Genomic DNA, 8,771 nt, shown 5'->3' on the forward strand with positions numbered 1-8,771 from the left:
AATAATCCTAATATGCTAGGTATTCAAGATTAGTAAACTTATTCCTATGAGTGTTTTGAATACTAAGAGAAGTTTGATACTTGATGATTGTTTTGAGATATGGAGGTAATAATATCAAAGTCGTGCTAGTTGAGTAGTTGTGAATTTGAGAAATGCTTGTGTTGAAGTTTGCAAGTCCCGTAGCATGCACGTATGGTAAACGTTATGTAACAAATTTGAAACATGAGGTATTCTTTGATTGTCCTCCTTATGAGTGGCGGTCGGGGACGAGCGATGGTCTTTTCCTAACAATCTATTCCCCTAGGAGCATGCGCGTATTTCTTGGTTTTTGATGACTTGTAGATTTTTGCAATAAGTATGTGAGTTCTTTATGACTAATGTTGAGTCCATGGATTATACGCACTCTCACCCTTCCATCATTGCTAGCCTCTTCGGTACCGTGCATTGCCCTTTCTCACATTGAGAGTTGGTGAAAACTTCGCCGATGCATCCAAACCCCGTGATATGATACGCTCTTTCACACATAAACCTCCTTATATCTTCCTCAAAACAGCCACTACACCTACCTATTATAGCATTTCCATAGCCATTCCGAGATATATTGCCATTCAACTTTCCACCATTCCGTTTATCATGACACATTCACCGTTGTCATATTGCTTAGCATGATCATGTAGTTGACATAGTATTTGTGGCAAAGCCACCATTCATAATTTTTTCATACATGTCACTCTTGGTTCAGTGCATATCTCGGTACACCGCCGGAGGCATTCATATAAAGTCATCTTTTGTTCTAGTATCGAGCTGTAATCATTGAGTTGTAAATAAATAGAAGTGTGATGATCATCATTTTCTAGAGCATTGTCCCAAGTGAGGAATAAAAAAAGAAAGGCCATAAAAAAGGGGAGAAGGCCCAAAAAAATGAGAGAAAAAGAGAGAAGGGACAATGCTACTATCCTTTTCCACACTTGTGCTTCAAAGTAGCACCATAATCTTCATGATAGAGAGTCTTTTGTTTTGTCACTTTCATATACTAGTGGGAATTTTCATTATAGAACTTGGCTTGTATGTTCCAACAATGGGCCTCCTCAAGTGCCCTAGGTCTTCGTGAGCAAGCAAGTTGGATGCACACCCACTTAGTTTCTTTTGTTGAGCTTTCATACATTTATAGCTCTAGTGCATCTGTTGCATGGCAATCCCTACTCCTTGCATTAGCATAAATGGATGGGCATATCCATAGCCCATTGATTAGCCTCGTTGATGTGAGACTTTCTCCCTTTTTGTCTTCTCCACATAACCCCCATCATCATATTCTATTCCACCCATAGTGCTATGTCCATGGCTCGCGCTCATATATTGCGTGAAAGTTTATAGGTTTGATATTACTAAAGTATGAAACAATTGCTTGGCTTGTCATCGGGGTTGTGCATGATGAGAGCATTCTTGTGTGACGAGAATGGAGCATGACTAAACTATATGATTTTGTAGGGATGAACTTTCTTTGGCCATGTTATTTTGAGAAGACATAATTGCTTAGTTAGTATGCTTGAAGTATTATTATTTTTATGTCAATATGAACTTTTATCTTGAATCTTTCGGGTCTGAATATTCATGCCACAATTAAGAAGAATTACATTAAAATTATGCCAAGTAGCACTCCGCATCAAAAATTCTGTTTTTATCATTTACCAACTCGAGGACGAGCAAGAATTAAGCTTGGGGATGCTTGATACGTCTCCAACGTATCTATAATTTTTTATTGCTCCATGCTATATTATCTACTGTTTTGGACATTATTGGGCTTTATTATCCACTTTTATATTATTTTTGGGACTAACCTATTAACCAGAGGCCCAGCCCAGAATTGTTGTTTTTTTGGCTATTTTAGGGTTTCGAAGAAAAGGAATATCAAACGGAGTCCAAACGGAATGAAACCTTCGGGAACGTGATTTTCTCACCGAACATGATCCAGGAGACTTGGACCCTACGTCAAGAAACAAAGGAGGAGGCCGCGAGGAAGGGGCGCTCCTACCCCCCCCCCCCCCAGGCGCGCCCTCCACCCTCGTGGGCCCCCCGTTGCTCCACCGATGGACTCCTTCCTCCTATATATACCTACGTACCCCCAAACGATCAGATACGGAGCCAAAACCCTAATTCCACCGCCGCAACTTTCTGTATCCACGAGATCCCATCTTGGGGCCTGTTCCGGAGCTCCGCCGGAGAGGGCATCCATCACGGAGGGCTTCTACATCAACACCATAGCCTCTCGGATGAAGTGTGAGTAGTTTACCTCAGACCTTCGGTCCATAGTTATTAGTTAGATGGCTTCTTCTCTCTTTTTGGATCTCAATACAATGTTCTCCCCCACTCTTGTGGAGATCTATTCAATGTAATCTTCTTTTTGCGGTGTGTTTGTTGAGACCGATGAATTGTGGGTTTATGATCAAGTTTATCTATGAACAATATTTGAATCTTCTCTAAATTCTTTTATGTATGATTGGTTATCTTTGCAAGTCTCTTTGAATTATCAGTTTGGTTTGGCCTACTAGATTGATCTTTCTTGCAATGGGAGAAGTGCTTAGCTTTGGGTTCAATCTTGCGGTGTCCTTTCCTAGTGACAGTAGGGGCAGCAAGGCACGTATTGTATTGTTGCCATCGAGGATAACAAGATGGGGTTTTTATCATATTGCATGAATTTATCGCTCTACATCATGTCATCTTGCTTAAGGCGTTACTCTGTTTTCATAAACTTAATACTCTAGATGCATGCTGGATAGCGGTCGATGAGTGGAGTAATAGTAGTAGATGCAGGCAGGAGTCGGTTTACTTGTCTCGGACGTGATGCTTATATACATGATCATACCTAGATATTCTCATAACTATGCTCAATTCTGTCAATTGCTCAACAGTAATTCGTTCGCCCACCTAAAATAGTTATGCTCTTGAGAGAAGACACTAGTGAAACCTATGGCCCCCAGGTCTATCTTCATCATATTAATCTTCCAATACTTAGTTATTTCCTTTGCTTTTACTTTGCCTTTATTTTACTTTGCATCTTTATCACAAAAATACCAAAAATATTATCTTATCATATCTATCAGATCTCACTCTTGTAAGTGACCGTGAAGGGATTGACAACCCCTTATCGCGTTGGTTGCGAGGAGTTATTTGTTTTGTGAAGGTACTAGGGATGTGTGCGCAACCTCCTACTGGATTGATACCTTGGTTCTTAAAAACTGAGGGAAATACTTACGCTACTTTGCGGCATTATCCTTTCCTCTTCAAGGAAATCCAACGCAGTGCTCAAGAGGTAGCAATACCTGTTTCTTAACCTGATCAAGAAAAGACTACTTTTACTTGTCCCTTTGGAACTTATTCTTATAGATGTATGCCTTTTGGTTTATGCAATGCACCTGCTACCTTTCAAAGATGTATGAATGCTATATACTCTGACTTTTGTGAAAAGATTTTTGAGGTTTTCATGGATGACTTTTCTGTTTATGGGAAGTATTTTGATGATTGTTTAAGCAATCTTGAGCGAGTTTTGTAGAGATGTGAACAAAAGAAATCTTGTCTTGAATTGGAAGAAGTGCCACTTTATGGTTAATGAAGGCATTGTCTTGGATCATAAAATTTCTGAAAGAGGTATTGAAGTGGACCAAGCTAAGGTTGATGCAATTGAGCAAATGCCATGTCCTAAGGACATCAAAGGTATTTGTAGTTTCCTAGGCCATGTTGGTTTCTATAGGAGATTTATCAAAGAATTTTCTAAAATTTCTAGGCATCTTACTAATCTTTTGCAAAAGGATATTCCTTTTGTTTTTTATGATGATTTTTACAAGCCTTTGAAACACTCAAGAAAGCCTTAATATGTGCACCTAGTGTTCAACCACCTGATTGGAACTTTCCTTTTGAAATTGTGTGTGATGTTAGTGATTGTGCTGTTGGTGCTATTCTAGGAAAAAGAGTTGATAAGAAACTTAATGTTATTCATTATGCTAGTAGAACTCTAGACATTGCTCAAAGAAATTATGCTACTATTGAAAAAGAATTCGTAGCAGTGGTGTTTGCTTGTGATAAATTTAGATCTTATATTGTTGATTCCAAAGTAACTGTTCACACAGACCATGCTGCTATTAAATATCTTATGGAAAAGAAAGATGCTAAACCTAGACTTATTCCTTGGGTTCTCTTGTTACAAGAATTTGATTGACATATCATTGATAGAAAAGGAGCTAAGAACCCCGTAGCTGATAATTTGTCTAGGCTTGAAAATGTGCTTGATGACCCACTACCTATTGATGATAGTTTTCCTGATGAGCAGTTAGCTGCAATAAATGTTGCTAATAGTACTTGCCACCTCTTGAGCATGCGTTGGTTTTCCCTTGAAGAGGAAAGGGTGATCCTGAAAAGTAGTGTAAGTATTTCCATCAGTTTTTGAGAACCAAGGTATCAATCCAGTAGGAAACTACACGCAAGTCCCTCGTACCTGCACAAACAATCAAGAACCTTGCAACCAACGCGATAAAGGGGTTGTCAATCCCTTCACTGCCACTTGCAAAAGTGAGATCTGATAAAGATAATAAGATAAATATTTTTTATATTTTTGTTGTATAGATTGGAAAATAATAGGCGGCAGAAATAGCAAGTAGATAGGAAAATAATATGATGGAAGATAGACCAGGGGGCCATAGGTTTCACTAGTGGCTTCTCTCAAGATAGCAAATTCTACGGTGGGTGAAAAAATTACTGTCGAGCAATTGATAGAAAAGCGCATAGTTATGAGAATATCTAGGCATGATCATGTATATAGGCATCACGTCCGCGACAAGTAGACCGAAACGATTCTGCATCTACTACTATTACTCCACACATCGACCGCAATCCAGCATGCATCTAGAGTATTAAGTTCATAAGAACAGAGTAACGCATTAGGAAATATGACATGATGTAGAGGGATAAACTCAAGCAATATGATATAAACCCCATCTTTTTATCCTCGATGGCAATAATACAATACGTGCCTTGCTGCCCCTGCTGTCATTGGGAAAGGACACCGCAAGATTGAACCCAAAGCTAAGCATTTCTACGTTGCAAGAAAGATCAATCTAGTAGGCCAAACCAAACTGATAATTTGAAGAGACTTGCAAAGATATTAAATCATACATAAAAGAATTCAGAGAAGAATCAAATATTGTTCATAGATAATCTTGATCATAAACCCACAATTCATCGCATCTCGACAAACACACCGCAAAAAGAATTACATCGCATAGATCTCCAAGAGAATCGAGGAGAACTTTGTATTGAGATCCAAAGAGAGAGAAGAAGCCATCTAGCTAATAACTATGGACCCGAAGGTCTGTGGTAAACTACTCACATATCATCGGAGAGGCTATGGTGTTGATGTAGAAGCCCCCCGTGATCGATTCCCCCTCCGGTGGAGTGCCGGAAAAGGCCCCAAGATGGGATCTCATGGGTACAGAAGGTTGCGACGGTGGAAATAGGGTTTCATGGTGCTCTCGGATGTTTTCGGGGTATATGATTATATCTAGGCGAAAGAAGTAGGTCAGCGGAGTCACGAGGGGCCCACGAGGGTGGGGGGCGTGCCTACCCCCTGGGCGCGCCCTCCTACCTCATGGCCGCCTCATTTCTTCCTTGACGTCCACTCCAAGTCTCCTGGATTGCGTTCGTTCCAAAAATAATTCTCCCGAAGGTTTCACTCCGTTTGGATTCTGTTTGATATTCCTTTTCCGCGAAACACTGAAATAGGCAAAAAAATAGCAATTTTCACTGGGCCTTTGGTTAGTAGCTTAGTCCCAAAACTAATATAAAAGTGCATAACAAAGCCCATTAAACATCCAAAATAGATAATATAATAGCATGGAACAATAAAAAATTATAGATACGTTGGAGACGTATCAAGGATCCCCAAGCTTAATTCCTGCTCGTCCTCGAGTAGGTAAATGATAAAAACAGAATTTTTGATGTGGAATGCTACCTAGCATAATTCTCAATGTAATTTTCTTTATCGTGGCATGAATGTTCAGATCCGAAAGTTTCAAGACAAAAGTTTAATATTGACATAAAAATAATAATACTTCAAGCGTACTAACAAAGCAATCATGTCTTCTCAAAATAACATGGCCAAAGAAAGTTATCCCTACAAAATCATATAGTCTGGCTATGCTCTATCTTCATCACACAAAGTATTTAATCATGCACAACCCCGATGACAAGCCAAGCAATTGTTTCATACTTTTGATGTTCTCAAACTTTTTCAATCTTCACGCAATATATGAGCATGAGCCATGGATGTAGCACTGTATGTGGAATAGAATGGTGGTTGTGGAGAAGACAAAAAGGAGAAGATAGTCTCACATCAACTAGGCGTATCAGCGGGCTATGGAGATGCCCATCAATAGATATCAATGTGAGTGAGTAGGGATTGCCATGCAACGGATGCACTAGAGCTATAAGTGTATGAAAGCTCAACAAAAGAAACTAAGTGGTTGTGCATCCAACTCGCTTGCTCACGAAGACCTAGGGCATTTTGAGGAAGCCCATCATTGGAATATACAAGCCAAGTTCCATAATGTAAGATTCCCACTAGCATATGAAAGTGACAAGATAGGAGACTCTCTATCATGAAGATCATGGTGCTACTTTGAAGCACAAGTGTGATAAAAGGATAGTAACATTATCCTTTCTCTCTATTTCTCTCTATTTCTCTTTTTTATTTTTTTATTTGGGAATTTTCTCTTTTTTTATGGCCTCTTTTTTCTCCTTTTTTTTTATTTTTCGTCCGGAGTCTAATCCTGACTTGTGGGGGAATCATAGTCTCCATCATACTTTCCTCACTTGGGAGAAAGCTATAATAATGATGATCATCACACTTTTATTTACTTACAACTCAAAAATTACAACTTGATGCTAGAACAAAATATGACTCTATGTGAATGCCTCCGGTGGTCTACCAGGATATGCAATGAATCAAGAGTGACATGTATGAAAGAATTATAAAGGTGGCTTTGCCACAAATACGATGTCAACTACATGATCATGCAAAGCAATATGACAATGATGTAACATGCCATAACAAACGGAACGGTAGTAATTTGCATGGCAATATATCTCGCAATGGCTATGGAAATGCCATAATAGGTAGGTATGGTGGCTGTTTTGAGGAAGGTATATGGTGGGTGTATGATACCAGGGAAAGGTGAGCGGTATTAGAGAGGCTAGCAATGGTGGAAGGGTGAGAGTGCGTATAATTGATGGACTCAACATTAGTCATAAAGAACTCACATACTTATTGCAAAAATCTATTAGTTATCGAAACAAAGTACTACACACATGCTCCTAGGGGGATAGATTGGCAGGAAAAGACCATCGCTCATCCCCGACCGCCACTCATAAGGAAGACAATCAATAAATAAATCATGCTCTGACTTCATCACATAACGGTTAACCATACGTGCATGCTACGGGAATCACAAACTTTAGAACAATTATTTCTCAAATTCACAACTACACAACTAGCATGACTCGAATATCACCATCTTCATATCTCAAAACAATTATCAAGTATCAAACTTCTCATAGTATTCAATGCACTTTTTATGATAGTTTTTATTATACCCATCTTGGATGCCTATCATATTATTACTAATTTTATAGCCAAAGAAAATTACCATGCTGTTATATAAGAATCTCAAAATAATATAAGTGAAGAATGAGAGATCAATAATTTCTATAAAATAAAACCACCACCGTGCTCTAAAAGGATATAAGTGAAGCACTAGAGCAAAATTATCTAGCTCAAAAGATAAGTGAAGCACATAGAGTATTCTAATAAATTCCGATTTATGTGTGTGTCTCCAAAAGGTGTGTACAGAAAGGATGATTGTGGTAAACTAAAAAGCAAAGACTCAAATCATATAAGACGCTCCAAGCAAAACACATATCATGTGGTGAATAAAAATATAGCATCAAGTAAAGTTACCGATAGACGAAGACGAAAGCGGGGATGCCTTCCGGGGCATCCCCAAGCTTAGGCTTTTGGTTGTCCTTAAATTTTACCTTGGGGTGCCATGGGAATCCCCAAGCTTAGGCTCTTTCCACTCCTTATTCCAAAATCCGTCAAATCTTTACCCAAAACTTGAGAACTTCACAACACAAAACTCAACAGAAAATCTCATGAGCTCCGTTAGTATAATAAAACAAACCACCACTTCAAGGTACTGTAATGAACTCATTATTTATTTATATTGGTGTTAAACCTACTGTATTCCTACTTCTATATGGTTCATACCCTGCGATACTAGCCATAGATTCATCAAAATAAGCAAACAACACACGAAAAACAGAATCTGTCAAAAACAGAATAGTCTGTAGTAATCTGTAGGTTTCGAATACTTCTGTAACCCCAAAAATTCTGAGATAAATTGTTGGATGTGAGGAATTTGTCTATTAATCATCTTCAAAAATAATCAACCTAATTGCACTCTCCAGTAAAAAAATGGCAGCTAATCTCGTGAGCGCTAAAGTTTCTGTTTTTTACAGCAAGATCGCAAAGACTTCCCCAAGTCTTCCCAAAGGTTCTACTTGGCAAAAACACTAATTAAAAACATAAAACCACATCTAAACAGAAGATAGATGAATTATTTATTACTATATAGAAACAAAAAACTAGAAACAAGAATAAAATTGGGTTGCCTCCCAACAAGCGCTATCGTTCAACGCCCCTAGCTAGGCATTGATAATTTCAA

The sequence above is a fragment of the Triticum urartu genome, chromosome 2A, assembly GCF_056163025.1.
Source record: "Triticum urartu cultivar PI428250 chromosome 2A, HENAU_Tu73, whole genome shotgun sequence".
Lineage (NCBI taxonomy): Eukaryota > Viridiplantae > Streptophyta > Magnoliopsida > Poales > Poaceae > Triticum > Triticum urartu.